The sequence below is a fragment of the Manis pentadactyla genome, chromosome 8 (genome assembly GCF_030020395.1).
Source record: "Manis pentadactyla isolate mManPen7 chromosome 8, mManPen7.hap1, whole genome shotgun sequence".
Lineage (NCBI taxonomy): Eukaryota > Metazoa > Chordata > Mammalia > Pholidota > Manidae > Manis > Manis pentadactyla.
Window position 1 is genome coordinate 18,617,576 of NC_080026.1, and position 27,786 is coordinate 18,645,361.

The following is a 27,786-nucleotide window of genomic DNA, read 5'->3' on the forward strand; positions in this document are numbered from 1 at the left end:
GTACTGATTAAACCATTTAATATAGCAGATGGTATAGTTGTTGGTTAAATGATGACTATAGTCATGTATTAAGAGTCTGCCATGTCCCAATCACTTTCCCAATACCATTTCTAATCTGCATACAATTTTTGAAGGGAATTATTATCAGTGCCACTGTGCCATAGATGAGGAAATCAAGGATTCAAATGGATTAAGTGTTTGCCCATGGTTCCAGAGCTCACAGGGAAAGACTTGAAGCTTGGACTCATGGGACTCCATGGGACTCCATGGGACTCTAAGCAAGGATGAGAGACAAAGGATGTTACTTTGAGACTAAGCACAGTTGAATGTCCCTTCGTAATTAGACCATCCAAGGAGGGGCTGGACAGGAATGATTGGCACCAGGCTTGTGTTGGCTTCCTGCAAAACCAAGAAGGGACGGGATGGCTTTTTTATGTATCAACTTGGCTAGGCTACAGTCCCCAGTTTTTTGATTAAACTATAGTCTAAGTGTTTCTATGAAATTATTTTGTAAATGTGATTAAAGTGATTAGTTGACTTAAAACAAAGGATATTATCAGACAGTCTGAGTGGGTCTGATTCAATCAGCTGAAGGCCGTTAAGTGCAGGACTGGCTGTGGGTCAGCCTCAGGGTCCATATGCTGAAAGCTACAGTGATTAGTAATTTGCTTCACGAAATACTGACAATTGTATCTAAACTATTTTAGCAAAATCATGTAATCCTAAGTAAATACCACTAATTTCACTTATCAGGGACTAATTGTTAAACTCATTATGCTGATTAACCAAATATGAATTTCATCTATGAAAACTGATTTTCTAACATTCATAATGCTGATTAGCAAAACATCTAGGGTGGACCAGAGGTTGCAGCATTTGCAATAGCCACCTATGCGGAGAGGCCATTCCAGTGAAATGCTAACTCACCACCTTCCCCTAAACACAGCCTAAGGCAACATAAACCAAAACCACACTGCCATATTGAAGTATTTGGGAATAAATTGCAGACACTATAACAGGTACCATAATCAAATACCTAAAAGGGAAACCAGGTTTTCCCGAAGCCATGGTGCTGCTTTTGGTGTCCTTCAGGCTATGAAATCCACTACTAACCAGCAAGCTGTAATGTTTGGCTATGCTTGACTACATTTAATTCTTGAAAAAGAAGAAAATTCCTAAATCTGGGCCTTGATAGGCTGAGGTAAGCAAGGATGACACAACTCTCTCCTTCTGGACTAGTTCAGGCTGTCATTTTGATGGACTTTTTGTTATATCTCTAAAGTGTGTGAAAATGTACATTTTCACATTTCGAGAAAATCACAAAATAACAACTCACATGGGAATACATAAATCACTGAAAATTATTCATTAAATTGGATACATTTTACATTCTTAGGGAAATGCATATATATATAGATTACTCAAAACATACAGTTAATGTGACAACCCTCAACCATCAGAAATATGAACAACTATAGAAAAGAAAAAACGTATGGGAGTGTTTTTTGTTCCAGAATGCCAAAATAAGATAGATGAAGTGTCAAACTATCCTAGAGTGGAACTGGCAGTCTTCCCCAAAATTCTCTATCAAACACCTCATTTCTTATCCTTATAAAAGGAAAGCTCCACAGCTGAAGCCTGGGGTTATTCATCAGTCAGAGAACACAGTGTGTTTTATTTGGCCAAATGTCTACAAAGCAAACTGTTAAATCATGAGCTTGGGTGCCACGGAGTCAGACAGCTGGTCCTGCTCTCTTCTCACCTGATCATCAAGCATTTGATAGGAACCCATTTGCTAGGGAAATTCTATGGAAAGAATGAGAGCCCTTGCTGGCCATTACTTCAGGTCTAGGAGACAGTCACAATATGCAAAGGCCCTTAAAGATTTGTTTGCTAATTTATTTAATTGGCATTTATTGAGCACCTGCAATTTGGCAAACTCAGAACTAATAAGTGGGATCTCAAGGATGTGGAAGACTAATTCTAGGTACCCTCAAGGATTTCACAGTCAACTGGGGAAGATAAATGCAAAATGGCATTAAACTAAATGAAAATACATTACATGTACATCATAAAGGATGTGCTTATGAAGATCAGGCAAAACAGAGCTGGAAAAAGTGGATATTCTCTTTCCAAGGCTAAGGAATTTGGCCCAGGAATGTGGATCTGTTTCCTCAACCTGTGAAAAGTTTGCATTTGTCACCCTTTTCTCTCTTACACCTGGCAGCAGTGCCCTGAGGCAATCTCCCTGGCACTGCCAAATAGAATGAATCTTAGACCAATTCAAACCAAGGAATAAATTAGTGATGTGGTATGTTAATCTTCCCAGGAGATGAGGAAGTATTAAAGCAGAAACATTTTAAAAATCACTAGAAAGACACTCAAAATATAGGAAATATTGGTTATCCCACAGGCTGATAGTTTAAAATAAAATATATGCTGAATACCTCCAATTCAGTTTTTCCTAAAGTATCATACATCCCTCTTGATGAACCCCTGATGGTGAATAAAATTATTTCAAGTACCATATCAAAAACATTTTGAATTTAATAGTTATGTGTATATGTTTCTGCAGTTACTTATGTGTAATTTTGTTGAAAATAAAAAGTCAGATACTATGATGCTAGAATACATACATACACATACTAATGATTCCAGTTTTGCACTTTAGGGGAATAAAAAAGACTGAATGTACAAATAAATAATGGCCAGACCATATATAAAAAAAAAACTCTAACCCATAATCTGTAGCAACCAGCCCCAGAAGCAGCCCATTATCTCCATCAACCAGCCCAGGAAGCCAAACAATAACCCCTGTAAACAAAGAGTCCCACATGGTCAGGACTTGTTTATTAACAAGTTTCTCTAATTTTTGCTTCCATGCAAACTTAGGACCAAACAAAAAAAGCTAAATATATACCCCCAGTCAATCACATAGGATGCTCTGCTTTAGTTAGCCCATCTACAGCTTTGCCATGCCAACAGCCTCCCATCAAGGCCCACCTGAAGCCTTCCCTTTTCCCACCTTCTCACTCCTCTACCTGCCTTTGAGTCTCTGCCTAACACAAGTGCTGGTGGCCTTTGCTAAAGTAAGCTCCAAATAAGTAGTCTTTGCTTGTTCTTATTTGGGTGGTCTGCATTTATTTCCACAAAAGTCTTCTAAAATAAATGTACTTAAATGTGAAAAGGGAATTTAATTATATAAAAATAAATAATACAGATGGTACATGAATATTACCAAATTTATCACAGTTGTACACAAATAAAGGAAGTTTGAAAATACTGCATTTTGTGCAAAGCTCATGCTAGATGTTATACTATGAGCAAAAATTGGCAGGGGAATGCTATGACAAGAATACACTGGCCATGCTCCCACCTTGGACCTTTGCACTGGCTGTTACCTCTGCTTGGATTGATTTCTCACACCTCCACAAGGCATGGACCCTCACCTCTTTGGGTCATTGTTTAAATATCTTCTTTATGAGACCTTCTCTAACTATTTCTTTTTAATAGCAATACCTTCCACCCTCTCCTTCCCTCCTATACACACACGTAATCCTCACCACCTTTCATGTATTTTTTTTCACCAGAGGACTTATCATCATCTAAAATACTACATAGTTTTTTCCTTTCTTACAGTTTATCCCCTGATACTAAAATATAATTCCCTAAGTGCAAGGATTTTTTTACTGTTTACTTTCTTTTCCCTTCAATGCTGAATCCTCAACATAAAACAGTGGTACTAAGAAAGTCTTCAGTAAATATTTATTAACTGAATGAAAACAGGAAGGAATATCAGCAGCTTTAGAATCAGTAGGACTCAAGTTCAGTTTTAGGTTTGTCACTCACTAATTATAGAAGATTTAGAGATATGTCAGCTAGATCCCCTTTAAGGGGTATTATGTTGTACTAGCTGTCAGCTCCTTCAGGGTTTTTCTCAGCTGCAGAGTCACCTTAGACAGGACACTCCCTGAAAAGGCAGTCAACGTCCTGCAACTGATTGAGAATAAAAGTACAGCAGCTTCAGCCGAACAGGAGATACTGTGATTGGGTGGAATGTGCTCCAAAGCTCCCCTTGGTCTTGTCCATAGCTTAGTCATGCCTGGATCACATTTCAACTTTTCATCTGTAATCCTGCTTTCCCTCTGGCCCCATCCTCCCATGGGTGTTAATCTTTAATAAACACCCTGCACACCGAATTCCATCTCAGCATCTGCTTCTGGAGAACCAACCTGCAGCACTAGCTAAGGACCCGAGAATCCCACCAATGACACCAGTGAAAGTTAGGATTCCAACTCTCCTCAGCTTCCTTCTCCACATTCTTCAAGGAGGTTGTCAATAATTGTGACATGCTGTTAATAACCAACCCAGAAGCAACTTGTACCTCTCAGAGCATCTATATACTCCTGTAGATCGACGTGGAGAGGACCTAGGAATCATTCAACAGAGTACAGACACTAGAGATGAAGTCTGAGCAGACCTCGAGGATCCTCTAATCAAAGCTCTCCTTCTCTCACAGTGAAACAGAGGATCTTTGCCCTGCTGCTATCTTCCTTCCTAGCTGCCACACTTAATATGAAAACATTTATCTTTATTCACAATGTCTGTCTCCAGGACACAATCTCCACAGGTATCCTCATGACTTTATAGCTAACAGAGATCAGAGGCTGGCTTCAAGACTCTCTAAATAGACAGGAAATTGACAATAATAATTACAGCAACTGCTCCTTAGCTTTCTAGTGGATCCCCACCACTAATAATTCTGTAGGCTTCAGGCTATCACACTGTGGTTACATGTCTCCCATAACTAGCTGGCTACACTGGACTGGGAAGCAAATTACTGATCAACCATTGATGAGTGCATGTACATTCAGTACAGATTTCTGCTAGATTCAGTCCAATGACCTAGGAATAAGAGACTTGAAGCCCTATTAATGAATCCCCTAAAATACAAAAGTATCATTAAAAAATAGTTTTCTCCATTCAAAGAGACAATTGTGTTTTAAAATATGTTTCAGTGACTGTTAAGCTAAATAGGGAAAGAAGAATACAGAGAACAATTTCTAATTAAAATCAAATTACATGGGTGATGACTTTCCAGATAAATTGATTATGTTGAATATTATGGCTGTTCTCTTGTCATTGAGGTGAGAAAGAATCTGATGAATCTCAAGAGCCCAAATGAATCTCACAATAGAAATAAAAGGAAAAGAAAAGGGGCCAAATTACTTATAAAAAACCATTGTGCCTTCTCAGGTTTCTTTCCTGTTTTGTGCTTTGTGGAATGGTACTGTTAGTTTTGTATGTCAGAAACTGGTACATTTTTGGAAGACCTCATAAGGTTAATGACAATGTTAAATACTCTATGCATAAGAAACTGAAAACCGTTTTCTCCACAACTTGCAGGGGCAGAGAGCCTCAATCCCCAGCTAGTGACACCCCAGCGGCAGTTAACTTGCTAACGTGAATGACAGATGCCTTGACATGGTCATTGCTCCTTCGTCTGAGAACCTCTAACATCCATTCATCCCCAAAGCAGAGAATCTTTTCAGGCACAGTCCAGATGGTAGCAGCTGCCTGCCCCATGCAGTTCTCATGTGACACACAGTCATGCAGCACCAGTGGGGTGATTGCTTCCATGAGGACAATGTGACTTGATTGTCTAGGGAAGCAACTGAAAAAGAGTACTAATGCAATCCAGGAAGGATAAGTCACTGCATCCTTAGACAAGTGGCTCCTCCATTCTGGAAGCTGGGAGATGGGGAAACTGGCATTCAACAGCAAGAGGAAAAAGGAGTCCACAGTGCAGCCAAAAAAAAAAAAAAATACAAACATCTGAAGAGTCACTCGCCAGCAAGAGGCTTGAAGACCTAGTTATTTATCAAAATGCAATTTAGAAATAGCACAGGCCCTTTGTAGAGGAAGTCATAGTGACCTTCTAAATGCTTAATTAAGACAGAAGCAGCCTATAAGGAAGTGAGCCTGAGTTCAGAGGGAAAGGAGAAATAATGCATTTCCCATCCAGTTCCCTTTTCCCACATAGGACCAATAATCTTCATTTTGTGAAAAGAGGATACAGTCTTTTTGCAGTTTAGTACATTTAATTTCAGGTCCTCAGAGTTCATGCTTTTCAAACTGAAGATGCTAACCTATTAGTGGCTTGATTGTGAAATCAAGTGATATAAGTGATTGTGATATAAGTGAAATCAATTTAGCATATTTTAATTAAATAAGATTAGAACAGGAAAGAATAGGACAGAAGAGAATAGGGTGGAATGGAATGGAATGGAATAGAAAATACTGGAATGAATCACACTAGGATATCATCTTGGAACATTGTTTCAGTTATAAGTAAGCATGTAGGTATATAATCTGTGAGTATATAAATCTGTGTATATATTGAGTAATGATACAAAATGTATTTATTACTCTGGGGTCTTAGTGAAAAAAAAAATTGAAAACTGCTACTCTAAATCAACAAGAATAAGTTACTAACCTACCCCTTTACCACCACACTGATTTCAGGGCCTGGGTTTCTCTTCACAGCTCTCTATGGCCCATCAGTAAGCTAACTAAAAGCCCTTCATGGGCTGTGCATCTTACAAGGTGCGTGGAAGGAAGGCCTGTGTCCAAATCATTAGAAAACATGGTTCCCCATATTTTAGGCATTTTCATTAGAAGAAGAAGTGGGAAGGGCGATAGGAGGAGGAGGAGGGAGAAAATTTCTATAGGCACCAAACATTTCCCATTACACACCTGGTAGTTCAGATACGTTCAATCTGTTGATTGAATTAAAACAGAGGTATCTGTTTTAATGCCTCGGGTCCTTGTACAAACACTTCCTTCTATCTAAAATGGCTAACGAGCACATTTGGAACTGAGGCAATGCTAGGACTTCTGCAGTCTGTCTGATGTTTGGCCATGTATCCACGGGAAGAAAGAAAAGAACTCTGAAAATGTACTTTGGCCAGAGATCCTTAAACCCTCAAGAATCCAGAGGTACATGAACTTAGATGGAGAGAAAATTATACCTTAATTTGCATAAATATCTGATTGACTAATTAGCATGTACTTCCATTATGAATGTAGGCAACCATCACAGCAAAATGACTTTGTCAACAATATATTTTCATAGTATATTATAGTTATTTCAGATATCCAGAAACATTGTTTATATTTATTGCTACCTCAAAACTAGAAAAGTTAGATTTTCTGCTACATCTTACTTAATGTGGTGGTAAAGAACAAAAACTGCAATTTTTAAATTTTGCTAACTATATTTCGGTGTAATTTGTTTCCCTTGTAACTGTAGGTATTTTATAGTATTATTGTGAGGAGTCTATAGGCTGAGGGGTCTGTGGCATAAAAAAGGTTACATGATTTGAGAGACTTATTAGAAGAAAAAATGCAGAAAGGAACATAACTATCATCCAGATCGATCAGTCATGGAGGGTGAACTAGAATAAGTTATTGAAGCTATTTATCCTGGCAACACATGGGCTGCCTAGAAGCTCTTAAGAACACCTCCAAATTTGCCCTACTGGCAATGCTAATGGAAAAGTATGGAGAAGAAACCAAAGTTGAGAGTCACCTTGGCTACTTGAGACAGAGCTCCCGGACCTCAGGCCCAGGAATGGGGACTAGCTGGTGCTGGGGAATGAGCCTGCTTCCCGGTTGGTACCTCTGGCCACTAATCACTACCTCTGCAGGACTAAGACACCAGACTTCCATTATTTATTATAACCTAACATAATGTCCAACACAAACTGTAGCAGGCTGGTAGGGGATACACATAGCAGGTCATGTTTGCATCCTTGAACACAAAGTAGGTTAAAGTAGGATGATCAAAAAAGGAAAAACTAAAACAACAAACCTGGCTCTACAAGTAATAGAGTCCCTAACTACTAGCCTATACTAGTCACACAGCCTGTCTCCTTTCAAGTCAGTTGCATCCTATCAATAGACCTGATATAGCTACTTACTTACCAGGCATGCTGAGAAGATTAATCTGGATCAATTAATCCAGTGGTTATATTCTTGCTGCGTTATGAAAACTACCCAGAAACCACACTAATGATGTGCTGTTAATTCAGAAAATGAGAATATCAACAACATAAAAATGAATGATAGTACTTTACAAAATGTACCACGTCAATTTACTCTGTCAGGAAAAGTTGGGTTCTTTTCAACTAGGACAGACTGCTTTGTGACATACTAGCAGAGTATATATTTTATGGGTAGCAATAAAGTCTTATTAGTATAAAATCTCATTACAGCTAATGATGTTTAAATCTCTTTTAAAATAGGTGAGGCTGTCTTGCTTTGGAGGGAGCTGGCAGGTAGATGGGTTGATAAAGTGAGGAGAATTCAGAAGTGTAAACCACATCACCAGACCTTGCTTGGTTCAGTCTCTGCAGCCCACCCTCCTCACAACCACAGCCACTTGACCCTCAACCTCAGGTCACATCCCTCTCCAGCCTCTAGGTCAGTGTTTCTCAAAACACAGCCCCAATCAGGAGCCTAAGCAGCATCTAGGAATTTTTATTAAAAGGCAGATTCTCAGGTCTCACCCCAGGCCCACAAAATCAGAAACTCTCGGGGTGGCGCCCAGCAATCCATGCTTGAACAAGCCCCCAGGTGATTCTGGTGCACACACAAGTTTGAGTACGGCCTTCTTATTCATAAAAGTTATCACAAGTTAGCAGTTGTGTCTCTTGGTTTGTTTACTTGCTTATTACTGGCCTTAGTCGGTTCAAGCTGCTATAACAAAATACCAGACATTTGTTTCTCATAGATCTGGAGGCTGGAAGTTCAAGATCAGGGTGCCAGCATGGTCAAGGTCTGGTGAGAGTTCTGTTCCAGGGTACAGACTGCTGACTTCCTACTGTGTTCTCAACATGGTGAAAGGGGTAAGAGGTCTCTAGTGGACCTCTTTTATAAGGGCATTAATTAATTAAGTAATCCCATTCATAAGACTGGCCCTCATGACCTAATCATCTCCCAAGGGCCCTACTCTTATCACCTTGGTGATTAGGTTTCAACATGTGAATGGGGCTATGGGAGAGCAGAGGGCACACTCAAACACCATCACCCCCTTTACCTAGCAGCCCTCCACCACGAACTCTCCAGAATTGCCTCAGAAATGCCCAGTTCCCTCGGCCACATAATCTGCAGAGTCCAGGGCAAAATGAAAATTCAAGGCCCATTCAGTGGGTGTGGAAGTCAGTTTTCCATGTATCTACTGGCCCAACCCAAGGACCAGCCACTCCTTAAGGGATTGCAGCCACCGTATCAGGAGGCACTCTTGATCAAGGATCAAGGATGGGTGAAAGGCCCTCACCAAATTGCCCACTAAATGCACCAGGGCACTGTCAGCTCAAGGCAGAGAATGTATCACAACTCAACCACCACACCCCCAAGCACCCAAACCCAGCCCTCACCAGGGATGAGAGTAATGGAACGTGTTCCCCTGCCCCCCACCTACATAACCAGATCAGGTCACAGCCATAGACTGACGTGGCAGTTGTTTCAGGGCAAATCCTGGGGAGGTTAGGGAGGCAGCAGGAGGCAGGATCTGGCATGAACTAAGATTGCAAGCCCTGGGCTTGCTCTATGCCTTATTAGACTTAAGAAGTTCAAAAGGGAAAAAAAATTAATTTCAAGAGGCTACATAGAATAATAAACCTCAATTGCAGTGTCCTTTTGTATGCCAGCTCTGTGCCACTGCATTGGATACAAGCTCACGAAACTGGCCCGGTCCTTGACCCTCAGTTGGGATAAGTCTGAGTTACCTGCTTTACGTATTTCCCCACAGTTTCCTGATTGACTGAGCTCCTGGTTGTCCAGTGTTGCAGCTGCCTTAATAATGCACTTGTTTTTGGCTGCCTTTTGTTTGCCTCACCTCCCTACCCTCCTATCAGCATTCTATTCCTCCTCCAATCAACCCACTACTCCCATTGGAATCTTGGCTCTGAATCTGCTTGGAGGGGAATGCAGCTTAAGACAGGGTCCAACTTTAATTTCTTCCAAATGAATAGGCCAGTTGGGTTTCAACAAAAGCTTGCACCAGCTGGGCATGAAAGTTATTCAAAATCCATCCCACTTGGCATTTTCTAGCTTTCTAATTTGTATCATTCTAAGAAGTACTGTGATACTTAATTGTTGTTTTAATTAGCATTTCTCTGATTAAAAATATTTCTGAGTACTTCTTTGTATATTTATTAGCTTTGAAACTTTCTATTTTGTAAACTGTTCATGTTATGTCTATTTTCCTCTTGGGGTGGCTGTCATCTTGTTTATTCTCAGGAGTTTCTTGCTATTCCAAGAAATTATCCCTCATCAGTTTTAGAAATTCGGAGTATCTTCTCCTAGTCTGTCACTTGTAAGCTTTCCCCATGGTCTCCTTCAATAAATAGAAAACTTTAATGTTGACATTATACAATTAATCCGTTTTTGGTCTTTAGATTTGTGCTTCCTATCAAATTTATATCTAGGTACCTAAATAATACCCTAGGTAAAACCTGTATATGTGCTAGGCCAGGCAGCAGTAAATGGTGCATGGCAGTATCAAAGAAAGAGAAAGATCACCTTATTCTTAACTCTCTCTTTAAAATTGAGCTTTAAAACATTTTCTTGAAGTGTCTAGAAGAATGCCATGATTCAATTAGCTTAGGCTTAGGCTCCTGAACCAATCTCTAGTAAGAAAGATAGGATTACAACAATTGGCTTAAATTAACCTGGGAAAGTATCCTGAGCCAGTGACAGCCAACACAGCAGAGGCAGGAGGGAATGGATGTTGAGAAGAAAATCCCAAATCCACTAAAATAATCTGCATGAAATGTTAGTTTCTTTCCATTCCTATTTTACTTAATGTGGTTATTGGTAATGACTTCTAAGTACATTTTTAACATCTACTGACATAATTACATAAAGCTTATACTTTCTTTAGCCAATGTAATGAATTATCTTGATAAATTTCCTTATAATAAACTATCCTTTGATTTCTAAGATAAGTCATGCTTTGTCAAAATGTATTATTCTTTCAGTGAACTGCTGGACTTTTATTTGCTAATGCCTTTTAAAAATTTACATCTGTATTCACAAGTGAGACTGAGCTATAGTTTTGAGTTGTGGTTTTTGTTACTGTAGTCACTGCCGCTATAACAATTTCTATCAGATTTTACAGTATTAAATTGTGTTGGCTTCATGAAAGGAGTTGGGGTACTTTCCATATTTTTTCTGAGCTCTGGAACAATTTATAAAATATTAGAATTACCTGTTATTCAAAGATTAGTTGAAATCTAGCTGAGGAACCATGTGATCCTGGTGATTTTTCTAAGGTAGATCCCTAATTAGCTTTCCACTCTCTTGACAGTGCATGGTCTACTCAAATTTTCTATCACTGTGGTGTGTTTGGATGCCTTGTATTCTGCTGGGAATTCACCTAATTTTCCTAAGTTTTCAGATTTTCTCCGACAGAGTGAAACTTAGTGTTGTCTAATAATTATGTCACCAACTTTATTTGGGTTGTACATTTTTCCTCTTTTATTCTTCAGTCAGGCTCAAAAAGAGATTATCTATGTAATTGAACTATTCAAATAATCAGATTATGTACTTACTTTATTTAAAAGCTTAAAACATTATTAATTTCCTCTTCCCACAACCTCTTATTTTATTATTATTATTCTTTTCCAACTTTTTTTCTTTTTGTTTACTTTTATTTTATTGGATTATGATCAGAAATGTGGCCTACAAAGCTCTGCATTTTTAAATTAGTAAAACTTAAGGAATTAAATGAGAAAGTGATTGGCCCCAAGCATTAAAGTAGAGGCTCACTACATGATTGGGACAAGAGAAGATGGTGATAATAGAAGGTGGAAAATGCCTGTCTTGAACCACTTCCACCTCAAAGCATGTAACACTTAAAACTCAGGCTAGGCAGTGGGGGTGTCATCATACCTATGGACAGATTTCCAAAGGAATAACAACATAATGCTTGCCTGGACTTTTGAATTCTTTAGTTCTAGGTTACCCATTATCGAGTTGTCTTTATTTACAATGCAGGTATCATTCAGAGGTAGTTTTACTTAGTGGGAAAAAGTGCAGGCTCTGACGTTGGACTGACTCTTTTCAAATCCTGACTCTGTCCTTAATAGATATGTGCAATTTCTTGATAATTTATTTAAACTATATCTTAGTTTACTTTTCTGAAATGCAGGGGTAACAATAGTAATTTCTGCAAAGTTAAAATGAGAATATAGTGAAATAATATGTTTGTTAATCAAAAGTCTTCGAAATATAATTAAAAAAATAAAAAGAGGTGATTTTAGGCACAAATGGATCTAGAATTTCATGAGGTCAACAGCCCTCTCTAGACCTTTTTGTCTCTGATGCTCTGGGCACTAACCTCACTTCTCTTACTAGGAAGAGTCCCTAGGGAATATAGCAATAGGCAGCTACAGACTTAAATTATACCAATTTAGCAATCCAGTAAAAATGATTACCTTTCTTCAAAAATTTCTATAATAATCCCAGGGAAGAAATCTAATTGGCCCTTCTTGGATCATGTGCGCACCTCTTAACAATCACTAAAAAATTGAGACCCTGGCTGAGAGGAGTGAGAAAAAACCATATGGACTGTGAAAGGAGTACTTCCCCAAAGGGGAAGTTTCCCCCAGAAAAGGGAGGGAAAAGGGCAAACAAAAACAAAAACAAAACACCCATTACAATTTGTAAAACAGCACAATGATTAGATATAGCAACGTTAATTCATTATCATTACCATATAATGAAACTTCTAGATGGAACTGGATACAATGTAATACGCATGGCTCCAAACCAAATTTGTTCCAGTACCAGAACCAGGGGTGTTCCCTTGCCGATGGCCACCTGCTACTGGATCTATTTATAATTCTGAATCTCTTCCAAACTGCTCTGCCCCATGTGGTTAAGTCCTGCTGAAAGCATGTGCACTGGTTTTCAAATAATGTTGTCAGTAAAAGTTTACTTAACATGCACTATCCCCATGAACCTGCTTCATTGATTTTAGGATCAATTTTCAAAATTTAATTTACTTCTGTCTATATTGGAATAACTGGTATTGGTCATGTCCTTCTACCATAAAGAACAAGAAAACTTTGCATAAATTGAAGAAACAGATGTTTTCAAATATTGGAAATAGGCATCACAGATCTTTTAGAAAAAAAAAGGCAAATGAGAAAAGACAGAATCATCATGGCCTTCTGCCTATGAGTACTTTGTTGATCATGACAGAAAGGAAAAACCCAAGCAAATAATAGTGGTCATTCTAAATTGTAAATTGACAAGACAGAGTTTGGACTTTGAGAAGAATGACACAGCTGAAATATGTGGGACAGAATACAGTATAGGAGGGAGGGCTTCCAAGAAATTACTACAGAAATTGGCACAGAAATCCTCTTGAGTCTCTTGTTGAATACAAACCCCACCAAGCCAGGAAAGTACTACCAAGAAGCTGTGAGCTAAACTATTGCCAGAGCTTACACAGAACTGTAAAATGATTAATGGTTGAGTTCCAACCAGTCAGAATGACAACCTTGAGGAACACATGGCACATGAATAGAAAACTCTGAAGGGTCATGACTTGGTCCCAGGCAATCCAACACTAATGTAAAAATGGCTGAAGGTACAGCTTAGAAAACTTCAGAGCAAGACTAGAAAGGATGCCAATCAGTTAACTTCCTAGTAAAATGAAGTTTCACATTCTTTGGAAGACAAAATCCAAACACTGAACCCTAAAATTCATTATGTCCTGGATTGATCCAATCAAAATTACTGGAACTGCAAAAAAGAGAAGTGCTGCCTTATAATAAGGAATAAAAAAAAAATAGATCAAAATAGCAGAGATAATGAAATTATCAAAGTAAAACAACTATTACAACTGGCACAAAAATTTAAATAAAATCATGACAATAATAATAAAAGAGTGGAATTATAAAAAAGAACAAAATGGAACTTCCATAGATGAAAAATATAATTTCTGGAAAAAATTTCACTAGATAAGTTTAACAGCAAATTAGATACCACAAAAGAAAAGATCAGTGAATTTGAGGGCATAAAAATAGAAGTTACCCAAAATGAAGTACAGAGTAAAAAATACATTTTTAAAAATTAACAAAACCTTAGTGAGTTATGGGACAATAACAAGCAGCCCAACATGCATGTAATAAAAGCGAGGATGGGGAAAGGGAAAGTAGCAGAAGAAATACCTAATGAAATTTTAGCAAAAACTTCTCTAATGTTGATGAAAACTATAAACACCAGTCCAAAAATCCAATAAACCACAAGCAGGAGAAAAACAAAGAAAACCATACTGATGCACATTATAATCAAATTACTGAAAATCAGAGATAAAAATACTCTTATAAGTAGCCAAAGAGAATATATCACATCGTACAATTTAAATACATGCTTTTTTTTTAGCAGGAATATTGAATTGTTTTCCTTTAGTTTTCTTTTTTTCCCAGATTTATTGATATAATTGACATAAAATTCTGTAAGTTTAAGGTATACATGTGAAGATTTGATACACATACATATTGAGAAAGAAAAGACAATGTAATGACATATTTAAACTGATGAAAAAATAACAAAGCTCTGCCAATCTAGCATTCTGTATCCATTGAGAATATACTTCAAAAATGAAGGAGAAATAAAAATATTCCATTTAAATGTGAACTAAAGCTGAAAAAATTTCACTGTCAGCATCTGCACTACAAGAAGGGTCCAGGCAGCAAGAAAACAATACCATATGGAAACACAGATGTACAAAAAGCAATAAAGAGCACTAGAAATGATAAATGTGTCAATAAAATAAAATCTATTTTTCAAATTGTGATATAATTGCCATATAACATTATCTAAGTTTGAGGTATACAATATGTCGATCTGATATATGTATATATCATATTGCAATATATTTTTCTAATTTTTAAAATGATTATTGACCCAACATGTTTATAATACATGTAGAAGAGAAACACGTTATACTTCAATTATAATACATGTAGAAGAAAAACACATGTTATACTACAATTAAAAATTGAAGAAGACTTAAATAAATGGAAAGATGCCCATGTTCATGAATTAGAAGACTTAATATTGTTATGATGGCAATACTTCCCAAAGGTATCTATAGATTTGATGTAATCCCATTGAAATTCCAATGGCCTTTTTTTTTTTTTACCAGAAATGAAGAAACACATTTAAAATTCATATGACTATAGTAATAAAAATAGAATAAAGCTGGCATAAGGATAGACACATAGATCAATACAATAGAATTAAGAGTCCAAAAATAAGCCCATATACCTATAAGTGAATTGATTTCCAACAGGGATGCCAAGACCATACAATGGGAAAAGAATAGTCTCTTCAAAAAGAATATACGGAAGTAAATCTTCCCAACCATAGATTTGGCCATGTATTCTTAGATGACACCAAAAGCACTAGCAATGAAAGAAAAAAAGCAGATAAGTTGAACTCCAACAAAATTAAAAGCTTTTGTGCATCCAAGGACACTATAAATGAAGTGCAAAAACAATCCACAGAATGGGATAAAATATTTACAAATCCTGTATCTTCCAAATGTTTAATATCCAAAATATACAAAGGACTTTTACAACTCAACAGTTAGACAAACAATCCAATTTTTTAAATCAGCAAATGAAAGTGAAATAACTCAAAGACAAATACCATATTATTTTATTTACATGGGAATTTTTTTAAAAAGGCTAAGCTTCCAAGAATAAAAGGGTTTTCTTTTTCATCATCATGGATGCAAAATAGTTAACATCACAGTGGGTTTGACTTATGAATGAACATGTATAATTTTGGAATCAATAAAAATCTAAATTAGTATTGTGAAATAAATTTTTTTAACTTTAAAAAAATTAATAAAACTAATAAACAAACAAAACAGAAATTAACTCACAGAACACACCTGCAGTTGTCATGGGGGTGGATGAAGAAGGGCACAATAGGTGAAGGGGATAAAGTGGTACAAACTCCAATCATAAAATAAATAATTCACAGGGATGAAAAGAACAGCATAGAGAATATAGTCAATAAAATTGTAGTATCTTTCTGTGGTGACAGGTGGTAACTACATTTATTGTGGTAGCATTTTGTAATGTAAATAATTGTTAAATCACTATGTTGCACATCTGAAGCCAATATAATATTGTGTGTCAATTATACTTCAATTAAAAATTAAATAATAAAAAAGACACAATAGTGATTTAAAAAAATGAGCTAAAGACTTGTACTGACATTTTTCCCAAGAAGATATATAAATAGCCAACAAGTATATGAAAACTCAACATAAGTCAGAAAAATGCAAATCAAAACCGTAATGAGATAGCACATCACAATTCACTAGGATGGCTATACGCAAACAAACAAAATAAAAAGTAGGTGTTTGCAAGCATGTGAAAAAATTGAAATGCTCATATGTTGCTGGTGGGAATGTAAAATGGTGCAGCCAGTCACTGTGGAAAACAGGTTTGTATTTCCTCAAAAGGTTGAACAAAGAATCACCATATGACATACCAATTCCACTCCTATACAGCCAAAAGAACTGAAAACAGAAATTCAAACAAAACTTGTACACAAATGTTCATAGCAGCATTATTCACAAGTCAATAGTTGGAAACAACTCAAATGTCCAACTGATGAATGAATAAACAAAATGTGGTATATTCATATGTGGAGTATTATTTAGCCATAAAAAGAAATGAAGTACTGATACATGCTATAACATGGATGAACCATGAAAACATGCTAAGTAAAAGAAGCTAGACCTAGAAGTTTGTATATTATATGATTCAATCATATGAAATATCCAGACTAGGAAAATCCATAGAGACAGAAAGATGAGTGCTTGCAAGGGAGATTAGTGCCAGGGAGAGGGGAGAACAGAGAGTGGCTGATTAAAGGATAGAGAGTTTCCTTTCGAGGCAATGAAAATGTTTTGGAATTAGACAGAAGCAATGGTTACACAACATTCTGAATGTTCTAAATGCCAGTGAATTGTACACTTAAAAATGGTTAATTTTCTCCCAAACAACCAATGTATCAACAAAGAAATTAAAGGGGAAATAAAGTTTCATGAGACAGACAAAAATGGAAATATAACATAGCAGAAATTGTGGGATGCATAATTAAGTGGAGGGACAACCCCAAATGGGACATCACTAAACATGTTTTTATTTAAATATTGAAAAGATCAGAATATTACATTATTGTAACAATAATAATAATAATAATAATAATAATAACTCTAAAAGTGGTACTTATGCAGAAGGCATTAGTCTAAGTAATTTATGTATATTAATACAATAATCATAGAAATCAGGTACAATCTTCTTGTCCCCATTTACAGGCAAGCAAACTGAGGCATAGAGAGATTAAGTAATTTGCCCAATGATAATAATAATAAATAGCTAATAAATATCAAAGCTGGCATTTAAACTCAGTATGGCCTTAAAGTCTGAGTCCTTAATCGCTATTCCACATAGCTTCTCAATGTTTACTGTACCAGCATTTCACATCTATTAAAGGCAAGAATTTAGACTGTATGTGATGCTAAAATAAGAGATCTAGATTGCTGGCCCATTCAGTACATTTAGGTATGCATAAACAAATATATCTTTATCTATATCTATACATACATATACATTTGAAAAAGTTTGTGTGTGCGCATGTATTCAGTCAGAAACCTGAAAACACAGGAAAACAGCAAGATAAAAGACAACAGCCTACGACCCACAGTTCACACAAGAGTTCATGCCACATATCCTAAAGTCTCTCTACCTTCTCTCATCTTCTCTAGCACTTTCTATCACACTCATGAGAAACCCCATGCATTGCATTTAGTATTGTAGTTATTTGTGTATTTCTTTTAATGCCTCTACTCCAGTATAAAATGGGGCCATATCTAAGACATGTAATCTAGTTCATTACCTTTTATAACAGCTGCTACTAAACATTTGTTGATTTGTTTCCTCTGATATTCATAAACCTGATGCAGCAGAAAAATACCCGAAAACAAAACTGACTGCCAGAAGTAGTACAGGAAAGCAAGTGCGTGAGAGTAAGGGTACAAGGACACTATTTTCACTCTAATAATAATAATACAACTGCAGAAAAAGCCTCAACAGACCTCAATTCGCTCCTGGCTTTGCCATAACCTGTGTGACCTTGGTGGAGTTACTTATCCTCTGAATCCCAGTACTTTTATTTAGTAAACACGGTTTGATAGTTTTTAATAAATAAAAAGTATGGAAGTCTTAGCATACTACTAAACATAGAATAAGGATGTAGTCAGTTCATCCCTCCCCATCTCACTGCTTCATTTTATCCCTCCAGAATAGGCATCACAAATTAAGTCCAGGTGAAAGAGTGAAATAGCCTGAACATAAGAGATAGTATGAGTGCCATGTAGGAATAAAGACCTTGCCAGATCTTCCCATGATGGAAGTGAAACAGAAATCTGTTTTTATGTGAATCTTACATGAAATTTCTCCATATTTAAATGTTGATAGTAATGTTAAAATTATTAAGACACTGTATTTGCCAATATTGTGAGTCAAGCAAATCTGGTCTGCTGTCCTGAGCTATCCATCAGGCCACAGGTTGCTACCTTTCTCATATCTTTTGATATGCAAAAAATGCTAACACCTGCAACACAACCTAAATGTAGGTATGCATAAACAAATGTATCTCTACAGCTATGAGTCCACACACACATTTAGTGGTATACACACAGTTCTTGCGATGTACTGTAGAAACCACCAGCCTCACTTTATTTCTCTTCAAACTGATTATTTTCCAAAATGATGACATGAATTTAGTTAATCCCAGCAGGGGAGATTATACTATTAAGTTTCTCCTCCATTTAGTTAGACACAATTCTTGAACACAAGGTCAGAGTCATTCTGCCCTAACTACTCTCCCATGTTTTCAACAACCATCTAGTGCCCAGATGGTCTGAGTCATGGTCTTCTTCGACACACATGTGCTTTGCCATTTCTTCTGGCTCCTTTCTTCTTAAGAGTTGAAGCCACAAGATTAAGTGACAATTTTTTAAAGGCTAATTAAGAACCTTTCTGCATATGTCCTACTTAATTAGCTTCTTTCAACCTTGATTATGCTCAAATTTTTAAAATTACACTTATATTTATTCTGCTTGTATGAATAATGTGAAATAACAGAGGACAGCTATTGTCCTGAGCTCTTCCAGCGAGTGACTCCTATATTATAATAAAGGAATTATCACAATAATATAAATGCTAACCTAGAGACTCTTTAATGTGAATATATTTCATACTTAAGAACTTCTATTATTGCTGTGCATGTTCAAGGACCAAAAGGTCATTTTTCTCTGGCATAATAGGTCCTGGTGACTGCTTTGGAATTCTTTAATATGAAGGAGACCAAAGGAGAGGGAAACTTCTCTGCTCTGTACTAGCGTTTCTCAAATTCTGGTGTGTATACAACTCATCTGTACAGCTAGTTTTAACAATTCCGATTCCCTATCCCCACCTGCACCTGATCCTGAGCTCCCCTTAGCCTCTCTGATCCTCAGTATTTTCTTAGGAATTATGTCTACATTAAGAGTATTTGAGAGCTTACTGTAAAATAATGAGCAAAAGTCTTAGCCCAGTACTAAGCATAGAACACCTACATAGTTCAAAGATCCTGCTTCAGTGAGCATCCTCCAGCAGTGCTGCAAGTGGTCTGGGAACTGCACGTAGTTTGAGAAAATCTTCCCTTGTCTCTAGACTGTGATTTCCAGCCCTGACTCTGCATCAGAATTACCTGTGGGGTTTTTCAAACCATCTATTCTATTCTTGGGCTTCACTCCCAGAATTTCTAATACTGTATGTCCAGCAAGGAGCCCAAACATCCTGAGAGTTTTGGAAAAATGACTGCAGTACTAGCCAGACTTGAGAATCATTATTTCACAGCAGTGGTCTCCCAATATTTTTATCTAAGTCCACAGTGGAAGAAACTTCAGCATGTATCTGTACTATATGTGTGTCTTTCTGAAATACAGGCCAGTTTTACTGTACTATGTATACTATGTATTACATACTTAGAGAAAATACAAAAATGGAAAATTTTTAAATAAAACAAAAATATTTTAAACTATGTTTTATCAATGGCCCTAAAACTCTTTTATCATCAGTTTAAATTTTTAAAGATTCCACAAGCTTAGTTCTTAAATATTTGCTAACCATGATGGCTTCATCATGCCACTAGCTCCAATCTCATGGCGTAATCTCAGAATAGCTCAAGGCACAACACAGACTCACTATATAACCAGATATCTGAAAAAATACATCATTAGTGATAGTGGATATAAACTCATATTTCAAGTCTTCTTGATAACTCTAATCTTTTTGGCTGACTGCTTACTAGATCTGATTAGTTGCTATTGTTTTTAGCTTGCAATGTGGCTGATGAGGAACTTGTACAATGACTCAAATAAGTATTGATTCTGACATTTTCTTGTCTTCTTGTGTCTGTATTATTAATATTACTTCTGAACAGCAAGTATTTGCAGGATCTTTTGAGGCCAATACAATGCTTCCTAGGGAGTCTTGTTAAGGCTCTACTAAATACTCATATTCTTGAACTATCATAGGCCACACTGGGCTTCAGATTTATTCAGAAGGATATAAGCTAGGGATCACAGCTTGCCAAAGGGCAGAGCTAAGCAGCCCTCTTCTGTGAAAGTCCTGGAACAATCCTTGTCACAGTCTTGGGGTGCCTCTGAACTCCCTCCATGACAGCTGAGGTCATCTATGAGATTGTTTACACTGGCTCGTTTCAGGATCTGCCCGGGTGATTATAGTCAACGTCTCTTGTAGCAACCCTGTAGGCATAGCTTCTGGGGTTCACACAGGGATACACTCAGATGCAAGATTACACTCTCAGCAAAAGCTATGGTGTCCCCATTAGGAACCTCTAATTCCCCCAGTCCAGCTGTAGCCTTTGACTCCATCATTTTTACCAATAAGCAATGTTGCTTAGCAACCTATTTGACATACCACCTTTATCAAGACTCCAAGGGAAAACTAACAGAAGGGCAAGTTTGTATGCAGAAAGAGAAAGGGTCTGCTAACACAGTATTCATACCATTGTGGATATCTAATTTTACAGCAGTTAGTTTAGTTAAAACCAAAGGATAAAATTTTTTAATTCACTTAACAGAGCACATAGAGCACACATCAAACCACTGCTTTCCAAAAGGCCACGAACAAGTGAGGGTGCTTCTATTTTCTCTGCCTTAAGGATGCTCACATCCAAATACTACATTGTACTATATACAACCTGGGAACTTTTGATGCATGGACTGGACTGAGGAAGGAGTGTTATCCTCATATTAAATGCTTTATTTTCTTATTTTTTAATAGGCTTTATTTTTTTTAGAACAGTTTAAGGTTTACCACAAAACTGACAGGAAAAGTAACTGACAGATTGCCTATATACCTCCTGCCCCGACACATGCATAGCCTCCTCCATTATCAATATGCCCCACCAGAGTGGTCCTTTTATTACAATTGACAAACCTACATCTACACATCATAACATCATAATCACCCCCAAATCCATAGTTTATATTGGAGTCCCCTCTTGGTGTACACATCATAGGTTTGGACAAATCTATAATGGCATGCATCTACCATTTTAGTAAAAAGTAAGTGTCATGGAAAACATGGTACAATTCTCTGTTTTATGAGGCTTTGACATACATTGCATAGAACTTTTAGCTTCTTTGACTCCAGCTCACCAAAACCAGTAGTGTCTTCCCACTATGAACAATCAAAAAATATGGTGGATGCTATTTTCTTATATTTTAGGTTAAAAAATACATAGATGATGATGATAATAGATGGATAGATGGATGGAAGGATGGATAGGTAGCTACATATAGACAGACAGATGATAGATAGATAGATAGATAGATAGATAGATAGATAGATAGATAGATAGATAGATAGATAGATAGATAGATAGATAGACAGACAGACAGCCATAGATAATACACAGATAGAGATACTAATGCTTTGTTCCTGGACTCCAGCATCACTAGGCGCATGCCCTCTTCTCTGGAGTCTCTGTCCCTAGGCTTACGTGATTTGTGCTCCAGTTAGTCCATTAGCCCCATCCAGGCATTCTCCCCCTTACTCTCTGTATACCATCTTTAGGCCACATGGGTCTTTTTTAGCTTTTCTAGCCCAGTGCTTCTCAAACTGTAAAGTACATACAAACCACTTGGGGATTGTGTCGTGCAGATTCTGAGTCAGAGGGAAGACCTGACAAGCTCAGGGTCAAGGACCACATTTTAAGCAGACAGGCTCCAGCCCAGTGGTTCACACACCTGGGTCCACATCAGCATCCCCCAAGGAGCTTGTAAGGCAGCTGATACCTGGGTTCCACCCCAGGCAAGGCCATCCTCTTCTCCTTTGAAACCTTCTCATATACTCCTCTTCTAAGGCCCTTGATCCCGCACTCCTGCCTTACTCCTTCAAATCAGTTTACATGCCACTTCCCCAGAATAAGCTTTCCTGAACTCTCAGCTTGGCTGAGACCCCTGTCTTAGGCTGCTTGGGCTGCTATAACAAAAATGCCATAGCTTACAAACAACAGAAGTTTATTTCTTACAATTCTGGGGCTAGGAAGTCTAAGACCAAGTCGCCAGCTGATTTGGCACCTGGTGAGGGCCCACGGCACTGTAGCTTCACATGGTGGAAGGGATGAGGGGGCTCTCCACGGCATCTTTTATAAGGGCATGAATCCCATTCATGAAGGCCTAGCCCAGGGGCCCCACTCCAAATACCATCACACTGAGCATTAGGTTTCAACATAAGAATTTTGGTGTAGCCCCTGTGTCACAGCCTCTCTTAGCACCTTGATCTTTACGTCTGACACTCATCAGCATTACAGTTAAATAAGGAAATATATAGACCTCTGTTTGCTTTCTGATCAAGTTTCCTTTATAGCAGAGACCAAGCCTGCCCACTTTGTTTATTGCTATATCCCCAGTGCTAAGCATTGTGCCCCTCACATTGTAAGAACTGAATTAATGTTTACAAAATAAATGAATCAATCTTCTAAAATATGTATCTGAGTTCACCAGTGTAATACCAAGCAAACTAAAGAAACATGAGCCCTACATTTCTAAACCATATAAGGAACAGAAATGCTTATTATTTAATCTGAAAGATGACACTATTAATAACAATACTACTACATTCATCAAAAGTTATATATTAAGCACCTATTTTGTCAGTCCATAGATGATGGTAAAGAGTAGTTAACAAAGCTTGTTGTCTAGTAGGGAAGACAGATATATTCAATGGTTTGGTGTTCAAACACATTTTGAGAGACTAATGTCAGGCACGGCCCTCTCCTCCACAGGGGGAGGCGGCTGAAAATGACAGGTACACACATTGATCTTAGACAATTCATACAAATAATTACACCCATTAAATTAAATAATTTCAAATGGATTAAATGAGGTGTTATGCAGCACAGAGGTCATAAACCAAGTTTAGGGGAAATGAGAAGCTTCCCTGGGGTAATACAGTTAGATTGAGACCTAAACAACAGTTTAGCAGGGCAAAGGGTGAGGGGTACAGAGGTTTCATACACAGGGAGCAGTATGACCAAAGACCTCACAGCAGGAGCCAAAAGAAAAAAGACCCACGTGCTGAAGTCCAGTGGGGCTGGGGCAGATAGATGTGTGAGCTGAGGCAGCAGGAAACAGGCCATGCAGGAGCTTGCAGAAAATTGTGAACTTTACTCTGAGTTCAACGCTAAGTCCCTGAGGAGTTTTAAGCAGGGGAATAATGTGTTCTGACGGCAGTGCTGAAAGATCTTTGTGGCTCCAGAAACTACAATTACATCAGAATAAACCAGATAAGCCTTTCCTTCTCCTAATGATTATTGTATCATTTTTATGTTTATTATTTTATTCTTCTTCAGTTTTCTGAACCATGAGATATCTCTGTCCTTTGTAAATTACTTGGTGATTCATTCTGAACATTATGAAGCTTAGCTGGAGGCATTCTGATGCTTACAGTCTTCAGATTTTCCCTGAACCTAATCAAATTTTCTGATTTTTCAGTACGGCAAACTACCTTAAAATACTGTTTCACCCATCTTGGTAGCAATACTTTAATGAAACATTAAAGCTGCAGGAATTAAATGTATATTTCTATTGCAAAAGATATAGGAAAAATTCTTAGAGTCTGGGAAGCAATACAAATCACAATTAGGCTTGAGGAGAGAAAAGTTACTTACTAGTATCAACACTAAAATTGTTATAACATTCAAGATATTTTAGGTCATCAGTGCTGTATAGCCCCTCCTCTCCATACAAAGAACATGTGCTTTGATATCATCTGGATTTAGATATAACAAAAGGAAGAAAATCTGTTTCTTAGCAGCACAATTCTTCCCAAGGAAGATACTTTATTTTAATTGAGAGAATATTTGTTTAACTCTTTGACTGGGTCAGGCTGAAGATGGTATGAGACCTTCTGCCCAAGGAGTATGCTTGTAGACAGGTGGTTTCTTCTCTGCTATATCTCTTTTGCACTGAACCAGTGGTTTTCAACTCTGTCTAGCTCCACTGGCCCCTTCGTATGATAAATATTGGATAACTCCTCCAGAAATTAAATTATTGTATATGTCCTATCCACATTTTAAGCAATTCAATAAAATTCCTAAATGTACTATAAATAGGGTTGCCAGATAAATAGAGGGGCAATATTTAGGACACATTCATACAAAAAACAATTTTAAAAAATTTAAACTTAACCGGGCTTCTTCTGTTTTTATTTGCTAAGCCTGGCAATCCTAATTATAAATGACACAATAATGTAATAGGTATCTGAATATACAACTGCTCAGCCTTGACTACACTAGGACACATAATGAACTAGTCAGATGCTTGCACCTTTGAGAGAATGACTGCAACAGCTACAAATGCAAACTGATACTAGGTTTCATTGGCTGCTCAGATACCATAAGTGGTATGGTCATTAATGATGTGATTTTCTGAAATGACATTCTTTTAGAAAATTTTAAGACAAACCAAGCCACCAACTTCTTTTGATTTGAACAGTATTTGCATTCCTGAAATGCCTGGTGTATATTAACCACACGAAACACACACACACACACACGCACGTAGGTAAGTTCTAGGCTCAGACAAGTACAAACAGGGTTTCTCACTTACATGAATAATCAATCCAGCAGAAAATTCAAAAATCATAGAAGATATGGCATAATTCTTTGTAATGTTGGACTTTGCTACACATTGTAGGACATTTAGCTTCTCTGGCTCCAGCTCATTAAAACCAGTAGTCTCCTCCTTCGATGGTGAAAATCAAAAAAACACTCTCCCAGATTTCCCCCAATGGATGGTAGCAGTCTCACTGAAGCTATTAATTTAAACCATACATAAAAGGAGAGTAAGGGGAAAGTTTTTCTAGGACAAATGAAGGCCGAGTTTGAGGAAAGAACATAGATGAATAATTGGAATTTGATGAACTTTCTTCTCTTGGTACATCATGAAACTGCTGGTCAATCTACAAAATCTGGTAAAATACCCATTCTCTGATTCTGAGAGTTTGGAGTGGGGAGGATTAAATTGTTCTGAACATACATTCCCTCTCCCTTCTCCAGGACCTGTAAGCCATGGTGTGGGGCCAGGGAGGAGGACTGGGGAGGTACAGGGCCTGGAGGGACTGCTTGTCAGTGTAAGGAAGGGGTCCCCAGCTCGCTGCAGTTCGGCCGGTGGTGCCCAAGGCCTTAGCTGATGCGGTGGTATGTATTGTTTTCTTGGTATGGTGTAAAACGACTCTGGCCCCCTCCATCATGGAGGCCTCTTTTAGAAATGACAACTGTGTCTCTCATGTATCATGATTTTTGAATGTTCTGCTGGATATTTATGTAAGTGAGAAACCCTGCTTATACTTATCTAAGCTTAGAACTTACCTACGTGTGTGTGTGTGTGTGTGTGTGTGTATGTGTGTGTGTGTGTGTGTGTTTGGCGTGGTTAATATACACCAGGCATTTCAGGAATGCAAATACTGTACAAATCAAAGAAGTTGGTGGCTTGGTTTGTCTTAAATTTTCTAAGAGAATGTCATTTCAGAAAATCACATCATTAAGATACATGTATCTCTTCCAGTGATACAATGCCCAACACCTCCTCTAGCCCACAGCCCAGAGCTCCCCTCCTGTAATCTCTGGGTTTCTTCATTTGGAGTCAGTCCTCTTCCACACCATCCAAGGAACTTGGGAAATTGTTGCCTTGGCTATTGCCTTATCCCTTCTTAGACATACTATATAACACAGTTACTTCAGGAAGCATATGTTCCTCCATTAGCCTCCCTATATCAGAAATCCCCAGGCCCCAGTGGGCACCAGTCTTTAGGTTCAAACAAAGCCCCAAATCTCAGAGAGCTAATGACAAACATCTCTTCTTTCATAGTGGAAAGTGGGGGATGGGTGTAAAGGGGAGGCTGAAAATGATAAGGATTGAATACTAGTCTAAGCCAAATTAGATCTTCTTAGGAGACATCTATAGCCCTGCAGTTAAAGGTAGGTAGGTTACCGCTGTATAGGTCCTTCCCCTCAACCTTGCTGCCATGTGATATGCTACAATATCCGATACCCATACTAACAAATGTATAGAAGGTGGGGGAGGAGAAGTCTAATAACCTGTACTGTAGGCCTAAAAAAATCCTAGCTTTCTGTCCAACCACATGTGAAAGGCTCTCTCAAAGCAGATGCCATGATATTCAGTTAACCTCTGGTCAGAGTCAGGTAGAAAAACTCTCCTTAGGAAACTGAAAACAGTCTCTCAGCTTCCTTGTATCCTAAACCTAGGAGGTTGTTCTAAATAGTGCAGGCTCTGGATACTCATACCCTGCTTCTAAAGGGGAAAAACGGCTATACAACATTACTGGCCTACTTACACGTCTTGGATGCCATGGATTTCACTAATGAAACTTTTCTAATATTTATTGTTAATTAACAAAGATAACTGAAGTCAATATGCCTTATGAGAATAGGTTTCTGATTAGTCAGTCATTCAAATATTAACTAACCACTTTCAGTGTGAATGCCCAATTAGGGGACTTCACACATTAACTATATACACTCATAGGATTTGTAGATTAAAACTAACATGTGTATATCAAATTCTATGTGAAGACAGAATAATCAGACATTTTGGTTGACCTAAGAGCATCCTATTTTACACCTTTTGCACAGAGATAATAAATATTGTCCACTTCCACTCTCAAAAGTATCCTACTTGGGCAAAAATTACATAATTGCCATATGATATAAGGGAATTCCTTGTTTCACAGCACATTCTCCAAGAATTCTCTCTACATGCACTCCGAAGACATTCAAGTTGTCCTACAGGTTCTACAGCTCATTGATTATTCCATGGACAGCAAAATGCCAGACTCCTCTGCAGGGATACTCCCAACAGTGCATGGGACTCTCAAGGAGACCCCATCCCTTGGCTTTGGAGAAATCACTGCCCTCATAAGAAGGAAGGAAAAGAAAACCACCTTACTGAATTTTCTAAAAAGTCACACTCTCCATCTCTCACATCCTCTCCTGGGCCAGGCAGATGGTTGGTGGTGCTACCGGTTCCACATCACCCCCTGGTTATAAGCTCAGCACGTGGGAGACTGACCCTACCTGCTGGCA